General features: G+C 40.4%; 1 non-coding gene across 1 annotated transcript; it reads left to right on the forward strand.

Moving 5' to 3' along the window:
• Positions 1–208: 208 nt before the first annotated feature.
• On the forward strand, positions 209–316 carry LOC148553536 (small nucleolar RNA R71). The gene has a single exon (XR_015893295.1). It is a non-coding gene; the product is annotated as a small nucleolar RNA R71 (small nucleolar RNA).
• The last annotated feature ends 23,389 nt before the right edge of the window (positions 317–23,705 follow it).

The raw sequence follows: 23,705 nt of genomic DNA on the forward strand, positions 1-23,705 counted from the left end.
GAACTCCCTTCTTCATAGGCGTCCCATTGATTACAGGATTCCTTTCAGAAGTGTACATGAACTGGTTATTAGCAACCATGTCAATGAGTTCTTGAGCTTCTGCAGGCGTTTTCTTTAGGTGAATGGATCCACCTGCAGAAGTGTCCAATGACATCTTAGATAACTCAGACAGACCATCATAGAATATATCCAGGATGGTCCATTCTGAAAGCATGTCAGAAGGACACTTTATGGTCAACTGTTTGTATCTTTCCCAAGCTTCATAGAGGGATTCACCTTCTTTCTGTTTGAAGGTTTGAACATCAGCTCTAAGCTTGCTCAGCTTTTGAGGAGGAAAGTACTTGGCTAAGAAAGCCGTGACCAGCTTATCCCAAGAGTTCAGGCTGTCTTTGGGTTGAGAATCCAACCATAATCTAGCTCTGTCTCTTACAGCAAAAGGGAAAAGCATGAGCCTGTAGACTTCAGGATCTACTCCATTAGTCTTAACAGTATCACATATCTCCAAGAATTCAGTTAAGAACTGAAAAGGATCTTCAGATGAAAGTCCATGAAACTTGCAGTTCTACTGCATCAGAGAAACTAATTGAGGTTTCAGCTCAAAGTTGTTTGCTCCAATGGCAGGAATGGAGATGCTTCTTCCATGTAAATTGGAATTAGGTGCAGTAAAGTCACCAAGCATCCTCCTTGCATTATTATTATTTTCGGCTGCCATCTCCTCTGCCTGTTCAAAAATTTCTGAAAGGTTATCTCTGGATTGTTGTATTTTAGCTTCTCTTAATTTTCTCTTCAGAGTCCTTTCAGGTTCTGGATCTGCTTCCACAAGAATGTTCTTATCCTTGCTCCTGCTCATATGACAAGGAAGAATGGCCAGAAAAATGATAATAATAATAGAGATCCTTTATACCACAGTATAGGGATCCCTGTGTGAGTAGAAGAAGAGGGGGAGACAAGGAATGTAATATAATGGACGAAACACAATTGTGAGGATGGAAGAGAGATGAAATGAGATGTTAGGATATGAATGAATAAATAGAATAGGATGGGGGAGGTATAATTTTCGAAAATTATTTTTGAAAAGGATTTAGTGATTTTTGAAAATAGTTTTTGAAAATTGTTAGTATTTTTTTGAAATTTTTTTTTTTTTGAAATAAAAATAAAAATAAAATAATTAGTTAATTAAAAAGAAATTTTTGAAAAAAGGGGGAGATATTTTCGAAAAATGAGAGAGAGAGTTAGTTAGGTGGTTTTGAAAAAGTTAAGAAACAAACAAAAAGTTAGTTAGTTAGTTGAAACAAATTTTTGAAAAGATAAGAGGTTAGGAAGTTAGAAAAGATATTTTGAAAAGATATTTTTGAAAAAGATAAGATAAGAAGATATTTTTGGAAAGACATGATTGAAATTAGTTTTGAAAAAGATTTGATTTTTAAAATCTCAATTAATGACTTGATTCATAAGAAATCACAAGATATGATTCTAGAACTTAAAGTTTGAATCTTTCTTAACAAGCAAGTAACAAACTTCAAATTTTTGAATCAAAACATTAATTGATTATGTTATTTTCGAAAATTTGGTCTAAAAATAAGAAAAAGATTTTTGAAAAATATTTTTGGAATTTTCGAAAATAACTAAGAAATTTGAAAAAGATTTGATTTTTGAAAAAGATTTTGAAAAAGATAAGATTTTCAAATTGAAAATTTGATTTGACTTATGAGAAACAATTTGATTTTAAAAATTTTTGAAAAAGTCAATCCAATTTTTCGAATTTGATGAGAGAAAAAAAAGGAAAGATATTTTTTTATTTTTTAAATTTTTATGAAAAAACATGAAAATTATGCAATGCATGAAATTTTTAGATCAAAACATGTGATGCATGCAAGAATGCTATGAATGTCAAGATGAACACCAAGAACACTTTGAATGCCAAGATGAACATCATAGACACAATTTTGAAAAACTTTTAATGCAAAGAAAACATGCAAGACACCAAACTTAGAATTCTTTAATGCTTAGGCACTAAGAATTCAAAAATGCATATGATAAACATGAAAAGACACAAAACAAAAAATCATCAAGATCAAACAAGAAGACTTACCAAGAACAACTTGAAGATCATGAAGAACACCATGAATGCATGAAATTTTCAAAAAAAATGCAAGATGCACATGCAATTGACACCAAACTTATAACATGACTCAAGACTCAAACAAGAACACAAAAAATATTTTTTTTTATTTTTATGATTTTCTAATTTTTTTTGGATTTTTGTATAATTTTTTTGAAAACAATTGGGAAAAAGGAAGTAATGAATTCATAGTCCTCAATCAAAATCCTGGGAATTAGACATGGCTTTATGGCCAGTCAAGCTAAAACATGTTATATGAAACACTAGAATTCATTCTTAAAATTTTTGAAGAAAAATATATTTTTGAAAACATTTTTTTTTTCGAAAACAGGTGAGAAGATTTTTGAAATATTTTTGAAAAATTTTTGAAAATAAAACAAAAAGAAAATTACCTAATCTGAGCAACAAGATGAACCGTCAGTTGTCCAAACTCGAACAATCCCCGGCAACGGCGCCAAAAACTTGGTGCACGAAATTGTGATCACATTAATGTAGTACTCTTTGTTATTGTATGGAATCATTATTATGGCTCTTTACTATGTGTGGACACAACTCCGTTCAACTAACCAGCAAGTGTACTGGGTCGTCCAAGTAATAAACCTTACGTGAGTTTGTTGGCTTGAAGCAAGCTATGGTCACCTTGTAAATCTCAGTCAGGCGGATTTAAACATGATACTTTATTAGATTAAAATAAACAATAAAAGGGATAGAGATACTTATGTAGATTCATTGGCAGGGATTTCAGATAAGCGAATGGAGATGCTTTTCGTTCCTCTGAACCTCTGCTTTCCTGCTATCTTCATCCAATCAGTCTTACTCCTTTCCATGGCTGGCTGTATGCAAGGGCATCACCGTTGTCAGTGGCTACATCCCCTCCTCTCAGTGAATCATATGCTCACGCACCCTGTCACGGCACGGCTATTCATCTGTCGGTTCTCGATCATGCTGGAATAGGATTCACCCTCCTTTTGCGTCTGTCACTAACGCCCAACACTCGCAAGTTTGAAGCTCGTCACAGTCATTCAATCATTGAATCCTACTCAGAATACCACAGACAAGGTTTAGAACTTCCGGATTCTCTTGAATGCCGCCATCATTCTAGCTTACGCCACGAAGATTCTAGTTAGGAGATCTAAGAGATACTCATTCTAGCTTAATTCATGTAGAACAGAAGTGTTTGTCAGGCACGCGTTCATAAGGGAGAAGGATGATGAGCGTCACACATAATCATCACCTTCATCATGTTCTTGGGTGCGAATAGATATCTTAGAAGAGAAATAAGAAGAATTGAATAGAAAACAGTAGTACTTTGCATTAATCTTTGAGGAATAGCAGAGCTCCACACCTTAATCTATGGAGTGTAGAAACTCTACCGTTGAAAATACATAAGTGAAGGTCCAGGCATGGCCGAGATGGCCAGCCCCTCTGATCTAAGAACCAGGCGTCCAAAGATGCCTAATACAATAGTAAGAGGTCCTATTTATAATAAACTAGCTACTAGGGTTTACATGAGTAAGTATTTGATGTATAAATCCACTTCCGGGGCCCACTTGGTGTGTGTTTGGGCTGAGCTTAAGTGTTGCACGTGCAGAGGCCAATTGTGGAGTTGAACGCCAGTTTTTGTGCCAGTTTGGGCGTTCAACTCTGGTTTTGGATCCTTTTCTGGCGCTGGACGCCAGATTTGGGCAGAAGGCTGGTGTTGAACGCAATTTTACGTCGTCAATTCTTGGCCAAAGTATGGACTATTATATATTTCTGGAACGCCCTGGATGTCTACTTTCCAACGCAATTGGAAGCGCACCATTTCGAGTTCTGTAGCTCCAGAAAATCCACTTTGAGTAAAGGGAGGTCAGAATCCAACAGCATCAGCAGTCCTTTTTCAACCTCTGAATCTGATTTCTGCTCAAGTCCCTCAATTTCAGCCAGAAAATACCTGAAATCACAGAAAAACACACAAACTCATAGTAAAGTCCAGAAATGTGAATTTAACACAAAATCTATTAAAAACATCCCTAAAAGTAACTAGATCCTACTAAAAACATACTAAAAACAATGTCAAAAAGCGTATAAATTATCCGCTCATCAATACCCTTACCAAGAAGAACCACCTTCCTACCATGAACCCTCTCTCCAAAATAATGAACCTTCCTATCCACCCCAAGCCCCAATAGATGATTCTCTTACCTTGCTACTTCAAGGACAAGCGGATATGCAAAGGGACACCTTAGAGTTTGTGACTAACTTGACCAAGGTAGTGCATACTTTAGCCTACAAATGTTTGAACACTCAAGGTGCTTCTGTGGCCACATGTGAAGAATCCATTGAAGATCATAGCATGAAGGAGAGATTGGAAAACCCGGTGGAAAATAAGGGAGGCAATTTTGTGTTGGAACGATTGGAGGAGCCTATGATCATTGAAGAAAAGGAAGAGGTGGTCGAAGATTTAGGAGATGTTGAAAGTTCAAGGGAATGTAGCATCATGGAGCACTCTTCCAAGAAGCTTGATATTGATGTTGAAGAAGGTGCGCAATCTCCAAGGCATATCATCGTTGGAGACTTGGAAGAGGCCTATCAAGAGATGGATTCAATCATGGATGAATTTCTCTCTACAATGGAATCCTCTCCCATTGGACGTGGAGTTGAAAGTATAAAAGAGTGTGCACAATCTCCCATACCCTTGGTGAGCAATGAGAAAGAGAGCTACCAAGAGGAAAACGTTGGCATGGTGTATATTGAAATTGAAGAATATGAAGAGGTTGATCAAGAGATGACCTCGTTCATCAATGAATTTCTATCCAAAATTGAATCGCCTCTCATTAAACAAGATGAAGTTCTTGAAGATAACACCAAGCCACGTAACAAAGAGGATGAGGTTGAAAGTGAAGAAATTCGTCAAGAGGTGGAAATACACAAGGAAGAGCACAAGGAAGTAGACCTTGCATTGTCTAAGTGTGGGGAAGCCTCTCTCCCCAAATTACCATCCAACACAACTTTCAAGTGGGTAACATTCTTATCCATAAGCTTCATCTTCTCGCTTGAATATGGTTTGATTGAAACGGATGGACAACTTAGAGCTCTTTGTGGAATTAAAAGTAAGAATGAGTTGTGTAGTGGTTGCAAGTTAGGAATTAGGCTCATTGAGGTCAAAGCTTCAAGGTATAAGGATGATGGTGGGACAAGAATTACTTTATATGGATCTAGGAGGAAGCATTGGTGGAGTAAAGAGAATTCTATGAGTCAATCCCCTCTATGTCAACCGCTCATCCGACAAAACCATGAAACTCAACTAACGGATGGGTGTGAAGACAAGATATGGGATCCCGGTTCGCTAAATGAAGACCAACTATGGGGACTCATATCTTGGGTAGAACTTTGCCCAAGTTTGATGAATATGGTTGGAAATTCTGTCAACCAATTGAGAAGCAAGGATCCTTGGAGATTCAAGGATGAGTACAAACATAAGCCACCATGACAATAAGCATCTCAAATGTCCAACTTAAGGACTTAAACTAAAAGTGTTAGGTGGGAGACACCCCACCATGGTAAACTCTTTTCATTCCCTTTTTAAATTTGCCTAATAAGTGATTTGAGTTACCATTGTAGGTAGATGCTTCATACAAATTTGTTTGTACAATTTAATTGTTAGCTTAGTCACATGCATGTTGTGTTTAGTAGTAGATGAATAATACCAAAACTTGCATTTCTTTGTGAATTCTATGATGATTGAGTGAATAAGAGTTGTGAACACTAAGGGGAACACCCAGAAAAAAAAAAAAAAGGAGGGGGCGCAGACGCGCACTACATGCGGGCGCGCCAACTATTAGATCCTGAAAGTTCGCGCGGACGCGCATCTGCCGCGCCCGCGCCGATCTGCTGCGGCAACTGCTTGGGCCAAATTCCAGAGAGTTACGCCATTTCTGGGCTGGCTCTAGGCCCCAGGCCCAACCCCATCTGCGCGAGCGCGCGCGTCGCGCCTGCGCGCCATTTCACGACTTCGTCAATGCACGCGGACGCGCACCTGCCGCGCGCGCGTCCTTGCGCGATGCCACCAAACTAGGCCATGGACCAGAGAGTTGGGCGTGCCTCAAGCCCATTCTAAGCCTAAGGCCCAATCTCAGGTACGCGTGCGCGCACTGTACGCTCACGCGCAGTTCTCCATTCCCCTCAATGCACGCGGACGCGCACTTGCCGCGTGCGCGCAGGTCTAGTAGCGCGACTCCCAGGCCAGTCTCCAGAGAGTTAGGCCTGAGTTGGGCCAACTCTAAGCCCCTGGCCCAACTCCATGCACGCGTGCGCGGACGGTACGCGCACGCGTCCCTCCCTATTTTGCTCATCCACGCTTAAGCGCATTGTACGCGCACGCGTAGGGTCCACATTCTATCCAAGGGCGCGGACGCGCAGGGTGCGCGCGCGCGCGAATTCAAAAACAGGGATAACCCTAGCTCACGAAGCCACTGCGCAGTCGCGCAAAACCACCCCTCTCAACCTCCATCTTCTTCTTCTCCCATCCCTCACCTTCCTCCCCTCCCGACCAAGCTCCGGCGAGCACTCCGTCACCCCCGCCGCCGCCATCACTGCTCGCTTTCCCCTCCCCTCTCACCGCCACCCATTCTCTCTCCCTCTCACCCTCTCTTCCTCCTCTCGGTACCGCGCCACCATCCTCGGCGCCGCGCCGTCTTCACCGCCGGCGACTCTTTCCCCCACCATCACCACCTTCCTCCCTCTCTCTCCCCTTCTCTTCTACTCCTCTAACCGACTCACCCCGTCACCACCGCCGTCCCTCCACCCTTCCGCTGCTCAAACCACCACGCCACCGCTCACGGCGGTACTGATCTGTTTCTGCTGCCCTATCGTCATTTCCCCCTCTTCCGTTTTCAGTTCTTCCCGGCTCCCAGGTTCCTGCTCCATTTCTGCCATCTCTGTTTCTATTTTCCCTTTTTCTTTGATTCAATTATGTTAGTTCCTAGAGTTGCCTGTTAATTAGCTAAATTCCAATTTTGCATGTTAGGTTTAGTTAGAAATAATTGCGGTTAGGTAGCTAGGGCTGGATAGAGGATTCTAGGCCTGATAAGTGCTCCGTATCTGCTTACTTGCTGTTTATCTGTTTGAATGTTGTATGCTGGTTTTGGCTTGCTTTTTATGCACTTCTTGTTGCCTGATTGCTATACCACTGTTGCTGTGCTTCATTGATGCTGCCTTCTTACTGTTTGTGCTATTCTGTTATCCGGGACCGTCCAATTCTAAGCCGGAATGCTGCCCGATTTTTCAAGGAATTAGTTTCATTTTGATCTTTATTTCAGTTTTGGGCGACTTTCCGTTTCCTTTTGACCTCCCGGATTTGCACAATCATTGTGAACATGAACCATAATCTCTAGTTCAATTGAGCCTATATATCATCATATCACTAATCCACTTTTCCTAACTCACTAATTTCTTTCACCATTTTACTTACCCTCACTTTTAACCCTCTTTAACAATTCTTTCATGACTATGATGATATTAGTGCCTTTTGCGTATGAGGTGTTACCTTATGGTTTTGGTTCGGTCACTTATGCTTACTTGTTCAATTTTACATATTCAGTGCAACATCATGATTGCTCTTTGATAATGATATCCTGAACATGTCTTCTTTGTTACATGCTAAATGTTTCATATATTCTATCATATTCTTTTCAGGATGTCGGATAAAGGCAAAGCCGTAGCCACCACCTCCAAAAAGAGAAAACACTCTACCCCCTCCACTCCTTCCATCTACAAGAACTATGCTAGGAATCCATTACAGGACGAGGATAAGGAGAATCAGCTGTTACCTTCTACCAACCCGGGCAAATTCCCCAATCTCTACTGTGAGCTTTGGTTCTCTAGATATCGGACCACGAAGCTGAATATTGAGAAGAAGTTGCTCCTCCCTAATGATGTGAGACGGCGCATTAATGGCCGGATCCTTGAGTTAGGTATTGATTTTGTTGACCGGGACTTGGGTAACATCAATATCTCTTGGGTGAAGGAATTCTACTGCAACTTCTTCCGTCCGACCTTGGATTCAGTTCAGGTGAGGGGTAGAGAGATTCTGCTCACCGAGGCCGCCATTGGGGAGGCATTACATTGCCGTCACATTCCGCTTGACCAGTGTGCCCACCATCAGGCTGAGATAGCCATCCATACCATGACATTTGATTATGAGGCGCTTCGGCGCGTGATTGGGATACCGGAGGCTTCATGGGTTATGGATGCGGGCAACACCAAGCCGAAGGGGATGTTATTCACTCCTTTGACCAGGGAGGCCACGACTTGGCAGATGATCTTCGCCCACTACGTCCTGCCTACCACCCATTTTTCTGAGGTCCTCATGGAGATGCTTTTGCTGATAGGGTGTGTTATGGAGGGGAAGGATGTCTCCTTCCCTAGACTTATCCGGCAGTGCATGTGGCGGGCGCATATTCGTGGCCTGCTTCCATTTCCTACATTAGTCACGAGTATGGCGGCCTTAGCTGATGTCCCATGGTCAGATGATGATGTGCGACCACCACCAGCTGATGCCGACGACAGGGAGATTACTATCCCCTGGGGTGTTTGGGTGCACGAGCGGCCACCTGCTAGCCGCCGCTCTCGGGCTAGGGCTGTCATAGGGATACCTTCACCACCAGCCCCTGCAGCTGGCCCATCATCTTCTACAGCCGTAACTCCTCCACCATCTACAGACCCTCCGGCAGCACCTGAGCCTACTTATCTCCTGGTCCAGCGTCTCTTCCGGTTCCTAGAGCGAGAGCGACGCCATGTCAGACGCCATTTGGATCGGATGGACCAGGCCCTTATCTCTCTGGGCGCTGAGCTACCTCCGCTTCCCGATTCTCCGGCCTCCGATGAGCAGGATCATCAGGAGGAGGACGCGGAGGCACCAGCTCAGCAGGATGCCCCGGACACTACAGAGCCGGCATATATGGAGGCACCACCTCAGACTCAGGAGGAGCCTGTTCCTCAGCCTGTTCCTCAGCCGGTCCCATAGCCACAGACAAAGCCAGAGCCTATCGTTGCACCTCCCACTGATCCTCCGGTTTAGCATCGAGGACGATGCTTGATTTTAAGTGTGGGGAGGGCACCGGTAGCATTATTTGGGAACCGGTGAACTCTTTTTCGGCCTAGTTATCTCATTTTGCACATTTTTTTGTATATATTTTGATGCATTTCTAGTTTTCTTTGGATACTTTTATTGCTTATTTTGGATTTTAGATATTTTGATGCTTTTGGATACTTTTAGATATTTTGGATGATAGATTCCATATTTTAGTTTGATTTTCCCTTATACATTTTTGCATATCTCCTTTTGTATATTCTCCTTTTAGTTTGTGGCTGTGATTAGAAATCATGTTTTTAAGTAAAACTTAGTCACCCTTTTTGCATAAGAAATTGGTTTTGAGTGAAAAAAAGAAAAGGGTGAACTAAGGAAAATTTTTGAATTTTTCAATCACAACAATGCTTAGTCAAACATTGAGGTTTTTCAAGAAAGTTTAAATATAGGGCATTAACCCAATTGATTGAAAGAAAATTTTTGAAACTTGCTTGAAATTCATACCTTTTGAAGCATGTATTGAATTGATAACACAAGCTTGTGAGACTTGAGCTTATTGATGTGGTTACATTTTATAACCACTTATTTTCCATTCTTGTGTGAAATTGTTCTCTTTCCATGATTGTGATCCTTAATTTGCTTGATTCTATATGTCCACTTATTTCTTGTGTTTGTGCATTTATATGATTGAGGCCATTATCTCATTTGCCACTTACCCAAATAGCCAACCTTTTACTCTCCATTGTTAGCCAATTTTGAGCCTATGCTTAACCAACTCATTCTTATTTTAGCTCATTACAAGACCAAGGCGGAAAACCAATGAGAAGTCCTTGTTTGGATCTTTGAATAGCCTAGGCTAGTGAGAGTGTGTATTATTCAAAGTTGGTGAGGCTTGGGAACGTGGGATAGGGTAAAGGGAACAATACACTTTTCTGTTTAGGAATTGGGCACATATTCATGTATTAATCAAATGTAGAGACCTTATGCATTGATGTTCTTGTATTTAGTTTGAAAAAAAAAATATATGAAATGATGAAAAGAAAAATAAAATAAAAGAAAAAAAAAAGAGAAAAAAAAAAGGGACAAAATGCCCCAAAGTGAAGTCAATAAAAAGGAATCAATGCATAGGTGTTGTGAATCAAATACGAATGCATGAGTATGTAAGAAAAAGTGAAGAATGGGTAGTTAGAATAGCTTGCATTTGTATAGGTCATTAAATAGGTTAGGTGGGAAAGTCTATGCTAATCAAAGATTTAAATCCTAGTCCACTTGACCATAAATGACCCTACCTTGGCCCTAACCCCATTACAACCTAAATGAAAGACCTCATGATGAATGTACGCACGCATTGAATAAATGTTGATTGTTAGAAGAAAATCAAATCTTGGAAAACATGATTAGAAGAGAATTGAGTGGATTAACCCTTAAACACTTGAGTGAATAGAGCGGATACACATCCGGTGAGGGTTCAAAAGTTCAATTACATGCATTTCACCTATATTATCTATATTCTTGCAAGTTTGAACTCCTTTTAACAATTCAATACAATTGTGGTTTGGACTTGGTCCTTATTACTTAGCTCTTGTACTTACACATGCTCTCTTGGGACTTGATTTGTTTGAACTAAGCATTTCCAATTGCCTTAGATAGTTGCATTTAGATAGGACTCATATAGTTTAGTTGCATTCAATAAATGCCATACCCCTTAGTTCCTTCTTATTTTAGCATGAGGACATGCTAAGGCTCAAGTGTGGGGAGGTTGACAAACCCCAATTTGACGGTTTGTTTTGCCTTGAATTTAGAACATTTTGATAACCTTTGTCACATTTAGCCTAAGAATTAGCATGGTTTTGTTATCTCTTCCATGATTGTGCTTAAGTGTAAAAACATGCTTTTAAGCCTTATTTTGATGAATTCTAGTTCCTCTTTGATTCCAAAAGATGCCTTGATGTGTTTGCTAGTAATTCCAGGATTGAAATAGGCTAGGCATGGATCAAAGAAAGCAAGGAAGGAAGCATACATGTGGAAAGAAGCATAAAAAGTCAAAGAAGCAAAGTCAGCCATGCACGCGCACGCGCACAAGGCGCTCACGCGCACATTGCGGAATCGACCAGGGACGCGCACGCGTACCATGCGCGCACACGCCAATGATGGCACATGACCTCATTAATGCAACACGTGCCTGGCGATTTGAGAGGGTTTCTGAACCCATTTTGGCGCCAAATTGCTGAGGGAAAGGAATAAAATGATGAAGGATTAAGGGATGAGCATTCATTCATTCATCACTTAGGAATGTTAGTTACCAATTAGTTGAGTTTTGAGCTTTGTAGTTAGAGTTAGAGAGAGAAGCTCTCCCTTCTCTCTAGAATTAGGATTAGGAATTAGGGTTAGATTAGGATCTCATAGTTCTAGGTTTAATTCAAGTCTCCTTCTACTTCTACCTTCAATTGATGATTGCTACACTTTAGTTCTTCTCTCTATCCCTATTCTCTTGTTGTAATTTCTCTTATTTTGTTTCTAGGTTTTGTAATTGAGATACTTTTGTTCTCTTTATTTTCTTTCAATAATGCAATTTGAGGTAATTCATGATAATTGTGATTTCCTTGATTGTTGTTGTTAATTCCTTTCAATAATTGTTGATTAGACTTCATTCTTGTTGTTGATTTACTATACTTTCCTTTTGTGCCTTCCAAGTGTTTGATGAAATGCTTGGTTGGATTTTAGTGTAGATTTTGTTTCTCTTGGCCTAGGTAGAGTAATTAGTGACACTTGAGTTATCTAATTCCTTTGTTGATTGGTAGTTGGAGAGATTGCTAATTAGTTTGGAGTGCACTAAAGCTAGTCTTTCCTTGGGAGTTGGCTAGGACTTGTGGCTCAAGTCAATTCATCCACTTGACTTTCCCTTAATTAGTAAGGGTTAACTAAGTGGTAGCAATGAACAACTCTCATCACAATTGAAAAGGATAACTAGGATAGGATTTCTAGTTCTCACACCTTACCAAGAGCCTTTTATAGTTGTTAGTTTATTTTCATTGCCATTTACTTTTCATGCTTCTTATCCAAAACCCCAAAATAACTCACAACCAATAACGAGTCACTTCATTGTACGTCCTAGGGAGAACGACCCGAGGTTTAAATACTTCGGTTTATAAATTTTAGGGGTTTGTACTTGTGACAAACAACTTTTTGTATGAGAGGATTAGTGATTGGTTTAGAAACTATACTTGCAACGAGATTTCATTTGTGAAATTCTAAACCGTCAAAAATCCTTGAGGCACGCCCAACTCTCTGGTCCATGGCCTAGTTTGGTGGCATCGCGCAAGGACGCGCGCGCGGCAGGTGCGCGTCCGCGTGCATTGACGAAGTCGTGAAATGGCGCGCAGGCGCGACGCGCGCGCTCGCGCAGATGGGGTTGGGTCTGGGGCCTAGAGCCAGCCCAGAAATGGCGTAACTCTAAGTCCACATTTCCTACAACACACTTAGAACCAAACTCAAAGCCAAAGTGAGAATTCATTATGGAAAAAACTAAATAAAACTAACAAAATCTAGTAAACAAGCAAAAGACAAACTATTTACACTTTTCACATATGTACAATAACCAATAACATAACACCATTGCTCATCCCCGGCAACGGCGCCATTTTGACGATTGGATTTTTGACGGTTTAGAATTTCACAAATGAAATCTCGTTGCAAGTATAGTTTCTAAACCAATCACTAATCCTTTCATACAAAAAGTTGTTTGTCACAAGTACAAACCCCTAAAATTTATAAACCGAAGTATTTAAACCTCGGGTCGTTCTCCCTAGGACGTACAATGAAGTGTCTCGTTCTTGGTTATGAGTTATTTTGGGGTTTTGGATAAGAAGCATGAAAAGTAAATGGCAATGAAAATAAACTAACAACTATAAAAGGCTCTTGGTAAGGTGTGAGAACTAGAAATTCTATCCTAGTTATCCTTTTCAATTGTGATGAGAGTTGTTCATTGCTACCACTTAGTTAACCCTTACTAATTAAGGGAAAGTCAAGTGGATGAATTGACTTGAGCCACAAGTCCTAGCCAACTCCCAAGGAAAGACTAGCTTTAGTGCACTCCAAACTAATTAGCAATCTCTCCAACTACCAATCAACAAAGGAATTAGATAACTCAAGTGTCACTAATTACTCTACCTAGGCCAAGAGGAACAAAATCTACACTAAAATCCAACCAAGCATTTCATCAAACACTTGGAAGGCACAAAAGGAAAGTATAGTAAATCAACAACAAGAATGAAGTCTAATCAACAATTATTGAAAGGAATTAACAACAACAATCAAGGAAATCACAATTATCATGAATTACCTCAAATTGCATTATTGAAAGAAAATAAAGAGAACAAAAGTATCTCAATTACAAAACCTAGAAACAAAATAAGAGAAATTACAACAAGAGAATAGGGATAGAGAGAAGAACTAAAGTGTAGCAATCATCAATTGAAGGTAGAAGTAGAAGGAGACTTGAATTAAACCTAGAACTATGAGATCCTAATCTAACCCTAATTCCTAATCCTAATTCTAGAGAGAAGGGAGAGCTTCTCTCTCTAACTCTAACTACAAAGCTCAAAACTCAACTAATTGGTAACTAACATTCCTAAGTGATGAATGAATGAATGTTCATCCCTTAATCCTTCATCCTTGTATTCCTTTCCCTCAGCAATTTGGCGCCAAAATGGGTTCAGAAACCCTCTCAAATCGCCAGGCACGTGTTGCATTAATGAGGTCATGTGCCATCATTGGCGCGTGCGCGCATGGTACGCGTGCGCGTCCCTGGTCGATTCTGCAATGTGCGCGTGAGCGCCTTGTGCGCGTGCGCGTGCATGGCTGACTTTGCTTCTTTGACTTTTTATGCTTCTTTCCACTTGTATGCTTCCTTCCTTGCTTTCTTTGATCCATGCCTAGCCTATTTCAATCCTGGAATTACTAGCAAACACATCAAGGCATCTTATGGAATCAAAGAGGAACTAGAATTCATCAAAATGAGGCTTAAAAGCATGTTTTTACACTTAAGCACAATCATGGAAGAGATAACAAAACCATGCTAATTCTTAGGCTAAATGTGACAAAGGTTATCAAAATGTTCTAAATTCAAGGCAAAACAAACCGTCAAATTGGGGTTTGTCAAGCGTCAAGATAAACGCCTTCAAGAACTCAACAAACGTCAGCTAGCTCAAACAAAAGCATTCAATGAGTTCAGCATGCTCAATGAAGGACGACAACTACATAGGGAAGAGTTCAACATAAACACTCAAGCCAAGTTGAACTATATGTCTGGGCATATGCATAATTTGCACTTTGCAATCCCTAGGTATGATACAGTCTAAAAAGATCTAACAGAACAAGAAGAAAGGAAGGTGAAACAGCAGAAGGAAACATTGAAAAAGAAGATGGAAGATACTGGCTTCTGGAAAAAGTTGATTGGAAAAAGCAAGGGAAATGGGGGTTCAAGCACTCAAGAAAGACACGAAGAGGATAAACAAGAGGGAGAGCATGGGCACCCCCGTGAGTAAAAGGTTGTGGAGTTCCCTCTTTGTTCCATCTTTTTCAAGTTTTAAATAAGGAAAATCATGTATGAAATAGAACATGTTTCCATGGTAGTTTAGGATTTTAAATTCTGCCTTTAAGTTTTCATTGCTTAGGTCTATGCTTGCTAGTCTAATGTCACTATTGCATTTTCACCTTGCTTACTTGTATGCTTGTCCTTTAAGTCAAATAAAAAGAGATGTTATGAAAGACCAAAGTGAGGTTCATATTGTGGAGTAAGTTCTTAAGCTTGTGGTGTAGTAATTACTTAGCTAAGTTGGTTCACCAACAAGGTAGGAAGGTAACTATCTGTCCTGAATCATATGCTTGAAACACACCCCATGAGACTAGCTAAATAACAAGATCCTAATAAGAAAAGGGGAAAGAAAATGAAAGTTGAGAAATAAAGAAAAAGAGTAAGAACTAAGGCTAGGCACCAAGGGTTGAATCTTAAGGCATGTGTCTGTGGTGCTCTTGTGCAAAGGATATACTTGGATGAATAAGCTCTCACGGGTGCCTTATCACTTGGTAACTTGGGTTAACTAACCTGGGATTATCAGCTGAAAGTCCACTATCAAGAGTAACCCTTGCTACAGAGCACTTAGTAACCCAAAGAGGTGCTGGACACCAAGGTCTCAAGAAGAAAAATAACAAACCATGTGCCTGTGGTGTGAATGTATGGGGGAAAGAGACTTGAGGGAGTAAGTCCTTAGGGGTGTCTTAACACCTAGCACCTTGAACCAACTGGTTCGGGAGTGCTGGCTAAAAGCTTATCTTAAAGAGTCGCCCCTTACAGAGCACCTAGTCTAAAGAACATAATCAAACCCTGACAAGACAAAGGGATCAATGAATAAAAGTATCATAGGGTGCAATCAATTGAGTATTCCAAGGCATGGTAAAGGTCTGAAAGCCAATGAAGGAATGAACCTAAGTTGCTATGCATGAAACCCCATAAAACCGAGGACATGACTTCCACAATAATGACTCATTTCTCTTGTCATTTCATTCATCATTCTCATGTTTCAGTACTTACTTAGGGACAAGCAAGCTTTAAGTTTGGTGTTGTGATGCCAGGACATTTTGGCCAGTTTCACTGACCTTTTCTTTACTGTTTTAGGGTAGTTTCATGCATTTTCTTAGTTAATAAGCAAGTTTTGGGTAGATAATTACTTACATCTTGATTCAAGCAAACATTGTGAATTTCATGTGATTTTATGAGAATTATGCATGAATTAAATGACAAATTGGATAATGCATGTCTCATAACTTGGATTAGAGCTTTGATGCACTTTATTTGCTTGGTTTCAGGAGAAAGGAAGCAAGGAAGAGCCACATTAGCAGCCACGTTAATCTAATTAACGTGACCACTAACGTGGAATGGGAATAAACTTGTAACGTTAATGAGAAAAGCGATTGCCAATAACGCCTTCGAAACCATCATGGCCCACGTTAATTGCCACGTTAACTACATTAATGTGGTAGTTAACGTGGAGAGAAAGGGAGCTCCAGCGTTAGTGGTAAAAGTGAATATCATTAACGCTCCAAATTGGCAATTGGCCACGTTAAGAGTCACATTAAATCAGTTAACGTGAACTCTAACGTGGAAAGGGAAGACAATGCCAACGTTAGTGACACTCACCTTTGTCACTAACGTTGGACTAAGCCCAATTAGCCACGTTAAGAGTCACGTTAACTACATTAACGTGAACTCCAACGTAGGAGGAGCAAGGAATCGCCAACGTTAGTGACACTCACCATTGTCACTAACGTTGGACCAAGCCACTATGAGCCACGTTAGTTGCCATGTTAATTGCATTAACGTGGAAGCTAACGTGGAGGAAAGAATTGATGAGCCAATGTTAGTGACACTCACCATTGTCACTAACGTTGGAGATGGCAATCACCACCACGTTAGTGGCCACGTTAAGACAATTAACGTGAGGCACTAACGTGAGAAGGGGCGTTTGGAGCGTTAGTGACAAATGTAAGTGTCACTAACGCTCTCGAGGCTAAGGCATGCCCACGTTAAGAGCCACGTTAGTTATACTAACGTGGACTCTAACGTGAGAAAGGGGGGCTAAGAGCAACGTTATTGGCAAAGGTAAACACCAATAACGTTGAAGTTAACGTGAACCGTCTTGGGCTAGGAACGTTAGTGAAAAAGGTGATTGTCACTAACGTTCTCGAACCCACATTTTCACTTAACGTTAACGCCACTAAAGTCCTAGCTAAAGTCCATACCTACTTCACACTTTCTCTGCAAGTGGGTAGGGTTTTGCGTGGCTGGGTGTTATCGAATTCGAATCCACGCGATCGCGTGGGGCACGCGGTCGCGTGGCTGGGGTGAAATGGGGGTTGACGCGATCGCATAGGTGGTGCGATCGCATGGAATGGGTAAAAGGATGAATGACGCGGTCGCGTGAGGCATGCGACTGCGTCGCTGGAAATTGTGCTAAACGCACAATTCCAGCGTCGTTTCAGCGCAACTCTCTGTCTCCTTTGGGGTGTTGTGCAATTCACGCGACGCGATCGCGTCATTCACACTTTCGCATGGGATGGGTGTTGTGCATGTGACGCGATCGCGTCAGGGATGCGATCGCGTCAGGGACGCGACCGCGTGGGTCGTTTTGTGCGAAACGCATAATAGCCGCATGATTCCAGCCCAACTTTCTATGCGTTGGATCCTTACACCGATTTTCAGATCACACGGCCGCGTGAATGACGCGGGCGCGTGGAAAGTGTTTTTCACAACCGACGCGATCGCATGAGTGATGCGGTCGCGTCGCGCGCCCTTTCTTCTTTTTTTTTTTTATGCAGGTATGCAATTATGCAGTATGCAATGCGAGTGAATAATATTCAGGTTTAATTGAAAAGGAAATAAAAATAAATAACACGAAATAAAACTGAAAAAGAAACGACCATACCATGGTGGGTTGTCTCCCACCTAGCACTTTTAGTTAAAGTCCTTAAGTTGGACATTGGATGAGCTTCCTGTTATGGCGGCTTATGTTTAAATTCATCCAGAAATTTCCAACAATGCTTGGAATGCCAATAGCCTCCGGGGTCCCAAACTAGGCATGTAAAGCTTCTGAGCAGCTTCAAACAGATTCTCAGGCTCCCGGGGTGACGAATGTCAGAATAGATTCCAGGATCCCAAACTTTACTTTTAAATCCGCCTCCATCTTGATCTATATTTTTCCATCCGTGCGGTTTAGAAAGTAGATTCTCACCAAGATGACCAAACGTTTTCCGAGATCCATTCGGTTGAACATGATGCCAATCCGTGCACTTCGAGTTAAAGCGTGGAACCTTATTGAACCTTGTGCACCAGCTCTGAGTACGAGCCATTTCCCTCTTACTTTTAAAGCCGCAGAGAGCTCTAAGCTGGCCATCTGTTTCAAGTAAACCATATTCAAGTGGAAAAGTAAAGATAAAGGTTAAAGATTGTACCCACTTGAAGCTTGTATTAGGTGGTAATGGCCTTGGGATAGGTGTTTCCAGTGGTTCTGTAAGCCCTACTCCCTTGTGATCGTCTGTGAATTCCTCTACTTCCTTGCAGACTTCTTCAAATGCATCCATGTCCTGATCAAAGCCTTCTATGTCTTCCTCGTCGCTTAAGTCAAAAACGGGAGGTTGAGAGATATCTACCTCCACATCATCTTCGTATTCACTTGGGGAAGATTCTTCGATCTCAGAGAATTCACTTGCGGATGCAAGTTCACTACTAGGAGAACTTGACTTGAGATTATCATCATCAAGGAAACTTGCTTCTTGGATTATTCCATCTAGTTCTTCATAAAAGACTTGCTTTGGGAGTTGTGCACTATCCTCCTTAGCATCAATTGTAACGTCCTTGACAGAATTTTCCACAATTCTGGATTCCCATGGAAGTTCAGCTTCCCCTAAGTCTTCAACCAACTCTTCTTCTTTTACAATGACAGCTTCCTCTACTTGTTCCAGTACGAAGTCATGCCCTGTTCTGTCCACTGGAGTTTCTAGTATCTCCTTCATACTACGCTCTTCATTAGATTGTCCACATGGGGCTGTGGGAGGTCCTTGAATGTTCGAACGTCTAGAAGATAATTGACTTACTGCTTGCTCCAGTTGATGAAGGGTTGTTTGAAGTTGATCTACTGTTTCCTTGAGGCAAACCTCTGATTCTTGGGGTGATGGATTTGGACGTGGTATGTGGGGAAGTGGTGGTGTTTGGGAGTAATTAGATTGGAATTGGGGTAAGTGAGGATCATATGGTGGTGAATGGTGAAAAGGAGCTTGTGAGTGTGGTGGTTCGAAGTTACGTTGAGAGGATGGCCTATAAGCACAGTGTGGGGCTTGTTGGTAACTACAAGGTTGTCCACCATGTCTATTGGCTTGGTATGCATTGTAGAATGGTCTTTGCCCATGATATCTTGGAGGGTGTTGTTGCCTAAAGGGTTGATCAGATCCTATTAGCTCCATCCATCGTTGATTGCTCTGACCTTGATGCATGTTCCTGTTATAACTTTCACTCCTTTCAACAATATTATAACCAAACTCAAAGCGAGAGGGGTGAGAATTCTTAGTAGCTAATGGAAATAAAAGGAGAAATTAAAGACAAATAAACAAGTAAAAGAAAAATATTTACAATAACCAATAATAAGGCACACGATTGCAGCTCCCCGGCAACGGCGCCATTTTGAAGAACTGGAGATTGATGGTTTAGAAGTTATAGTAAACTCTCATTGCAAGTATAGTTACTAAACCAAGCAATCAACCTTTCTTACAAACGTTTTGGTTGTCATAAGTAACAAACCCCTTAAAAATTGATAACCGAAGTATTTAAACCTCAGGTCGTCTTCTCAAGGAACTGCAGGGAAGTATGTTCTTATTATTGGTTATGAGGATTGTAAATTGGGGTTTTGAAGATGAGGAACAAGTAATTTAAATGGTAGGTAAAATAAATAAATAACTGTAAAATAAACTTTTGGCAAGGTATGAGAAATTGGAAGTCCTATCCTAGTTATCCTTATCAATGATGATAAAGATTGAATCTTAATTCCACTTAGTTAGCCTTTACTTAAAGCAAAGAAAGGTCAAGTGACTAATTAGTTTGATCTAATCCTAGTTAATCCCTAAGGAAAGATTGGGATTATTGAAGTTCAATTCAATTAGCAAGATAACAATTATCAATCATGTTGAGTTTGATAACTCCTGAGTTACTAATTTCTTAACCAAGACCAAAAAGGGAAAAAGTAAATCTGCTGGAATAAAAATGTCTTCATATTGGAAATAACAATAATGTAAATAAAAGAAAGCAATCATAAACTGAAATACCTCAAATAACATTAATCAAAGGAATTATCTGTAACAGAGAAGAATTCATAAATTAAATTGAGAAAATAATTAATTAAAAGGGAATATTGAACCTAATAAAAAGAGATAATCCTGAAAGCAAAAGAAATCCTAATTCTAAATCCTAAAAGAGAGAGGAGAGAACCTCTCCCTCAAAACTACATCTAAATCATGAAAAGTGAATAATTGGAGACTCTCCTTTTGAATGGATGCATTTCCCCACTTCATAACCTCTGATCTGTGCTTTCTGGACTTGGATCTGGGCCAAAAAGGGCTTCAGAAATCGCTAGGAGCATTTTCTGTAATTTCTGGTGCGTGGCCTCTGTCATGCGTCCGCATGCGTCATGCAGTCGCGTCATCTGGAGTTTTCTTTATCACACGGTCGCTTCGGCCATGCATCCACGTCATATGCGTTTCGCTTAAGGCGCGCGATCGCGTCAATCATGCGGTCGCGTCACTGCTATTTCGCGCTGGCATGCGGCCGCGTCGTCCATGCGATCGCATCACTGCCAGTTTCTCCAAAAACTCTGTTTTGTGCTTTCCTTCCATTTTTGTATGTTTTCTTTCCATCCTTTAAGTCATTCCTGCCTTAGAAGATCTGAAACTACTCAACACACGAATCACGGCATCGAATGGAAATAAAGGGTAATTAAAATAATTATTTTTAAAGCATAAGAAACATGTTTTTCACATACATCACATAATAAGGAAGGGAAAGTAAAACCATGCAATTAACATGAATAAGTGAGTGAATGATTGAATAAATCACTTAAATTAAGCACAAAATATATCATAAAATATGGGTTTATCAAAGAACTACTCTCTGTGTAATTTTACTTTCTCTGCAACTTTTAGTTTTACTTTGAAAATGTATTTTCCATCTTTGCTTTCCATTCCCAGAGCTATGAACAACTAAACCCCTTTCATTGGGTTAGGGAGCTCTGTTGTAATTTGATGGATCAATAATAGTTTCCATTATTCTTCTTCTTTCTTTTCTCTTGATTTTACTAGAAAGCTTTCAATCTTCATCCAATTGGGTAGTTGTCTTGGAAAAGAAGCTATTCATACTTGGATCTCTTCGGAACCTTGGAAGAGGAATGAAGAGATCATGCTAGAAATGCTTTCTCATGTTGGACCAAATTGGGGTTTGGATGGATATAGTGACATATAATCCTACCAACATTTTGATTTGGGAATACATGTGGTATAATCAGTTACCACATTTCATCTCTTCTCATGAGCAATTAGACCAAGGAATTGGCTATTGATCAAGATTTGAGAGATTGAATTACCAAGGAATTGGAATTCAATCACTTAAGATTTCCAAGGAGATCAATGAATGCATTGATTGAGGAAGAGATGAAAATGAACTTGATCCGGAGAATACAACATCTCCTGAGCCCAATGAACGCCCCATTTCTGATCTTACCCATTCTCTTTACTTTCTGCCATTTACTTTTATGTTCATCTTCCCCATTCCCCATTTAAGATAATGCAATTTACTTTTCGTCATTTACATTCAGTCCTTTATTTCCAGTAATTACATTTCCTGCCATTTACTTTCCGCCATTTAATTTCCTACAATTCTCCAATCAAATTCTGCTTAGCTCAACTAGAACATTCCTCCAATTAAAGTTGCTTGACCAATCAATCCCTGTGGGATTCGACCTCACTCTATTGTGAGTTTTTACTTTACGACAATTCGGTATACTTGCCGAGGGAAAATTGTTGAGAGACAAGTTTCCGTGCATCAACACCTTCACGCCACAAGCACATGGTTAGGGACAGCTTGATTTAGCCGCTTAGGCCAGGATTTTATTCCTGTGGACCCTCCTATCCATTAATGCTCAAAGCCTTGGATCCTTTTTACCCTTGCCTTTTGGTTTAAAGGGTTATTGGCTTTTTCTGCTTGCTTTTTCTTTTTCTTTCTCTTTTTTTTTCTTTATTTTTTTTCGCATTTTTTTCTCTTTTTTTTTGCAAGCTTTTAATTATTCACTTCTTTTTCTTGCTTCAAGAATCAATTTTATAATTTTTCAGATTATCAATAACATTTCTCTTTTCTCATTATTCTTTCAAGAGCTAATAATTTTAACATTCATAAACAACAAATTCAAAAATATGCACTGTTCAAGCATTCATTTAGAAAACAAAAAGTATTGCCACCACATCAAAATAATTAAACTAATTTTAAGATATAATTCGAAATCATGTACTTCTTGTTCCTTTGTAATTAAAAACATTTTTCATTTTAAGAAGGGTGAAGGATTCATAGGACATTCATAACTTTAAGACATAGACACTAGACACTAATGATCATAAAGACACAAATGTGGATAAAACATCAAGCATAATTTTCGAAAAATAGAAAAAACAGCAAAAATAAGAACAAGGAAATTAAAAAACGGGTCCACCTTAGTGATGGCGGCTAGTTCTTCCTCTTGAAGATTTTATGGAGTGCTTGAGCTCCTCTATGTCTCTTCCTTGCCTTTGTTGCTCCTCCCTCATGGCTCTTTGGACTTCTCTAATTTCATGGAGGAGGATGGAATGCTCTTGGTGCTCCATCCTTAGTTGTCCAATGTTGGAACTCAATTCTCCTAGGGAGGTGTTGATTTGCTCCCAATAGTTTTGTGGAGGAAAATGCATCCCTTGAGGCATCTCAGGGATTTCATGATGAGGAATTTCCTCATGCTCTTGTTGAGGTCCATGAGTGGGCTCTCTTGTTTGCTCCATCCTTTTCTTAGTGATGGGCTTATCCTCTTCAATGAGGATGTCTTCCTCTATGACAACTCCGGCTGAATTGCATAGGTGACAAATGAGATGAAGGAAGGCTAACCTTGCCAAAGTAGAGGGCTTATCCGCCACCTTGTAGAGTTTTAGGGAGATGATCTCATGAACTTCTACTTCCTCTCCATTCATGATACTATGGATCATGATAGCCCGGTTTACTGTAACTTCAGACCGGTTGCTAGTAGGAATGATAGAGAGTTGGATGAACTCCAACCATCCCCTAGCCACGGGTTTGAGGTCAAGCCTTCTTAGTTGAACCGGCTTGCCTCTTGAATCTCTCTTCCATTGTGTGCCTTCCACACAAATGTCCATGAGGACTTGGTCCAACCTTTGATCAAAGTTGACCCTTCTAGTGAAAGGGTGAGGATCTCCTTGTATCATTGGCAAGTTGAATGCTAACCTCACATTTTTTGGACTAAAATCCAAGTATTTTCCCTGAACCATTGTGAGCCAATTCTTTGGTTTCAGGTTCACACTTTGGTCATGGTTCTTAGTGATCCATGCATTGGCATAGAACTCTTGAACCATTAAGATCCCGACTTGTTGAATGGGGTTGGTAAGAATTTCCCAACCTCTTCTTCGAATCTCATGTCGGATCTCCGGATATTCACTCTTTTTGAGCTTGAAAGGGACCTCGGGGATCACCTTTTTCTTGGCCATAACTTCATAAAAGTGGTCTTGATGGACCTTTGAGATGAATCTCTCCATCTTCCATGACTCGGAGCTGGAAGAAATTGTCTTTCCTTTCCTCTTTCTAGAGGTTTCTCCAGCCTTAGGTGCCATTAGTGGTTATGGAAAACAAAAAGCTTTAGCTTTTCTCACACCAAACTTAGAATG

This window comes from Arachis ipaensis, chromosome B7 (genome assembly GCF_059453495.1).
Source record: "Arachis ipaensis isolate K30076 ecotype BB chromosome B7, ASM5945349v1, whole genome shotgun sequence".
In the NCBI taxonomy this organism is placed as follows: domain Eukaryota; kingdom Viridiplantae; phylum Streptophyta; class Magnoliopsida; order Fabales; family Fabaceae; genus Arachis; species Arachis ipaensis.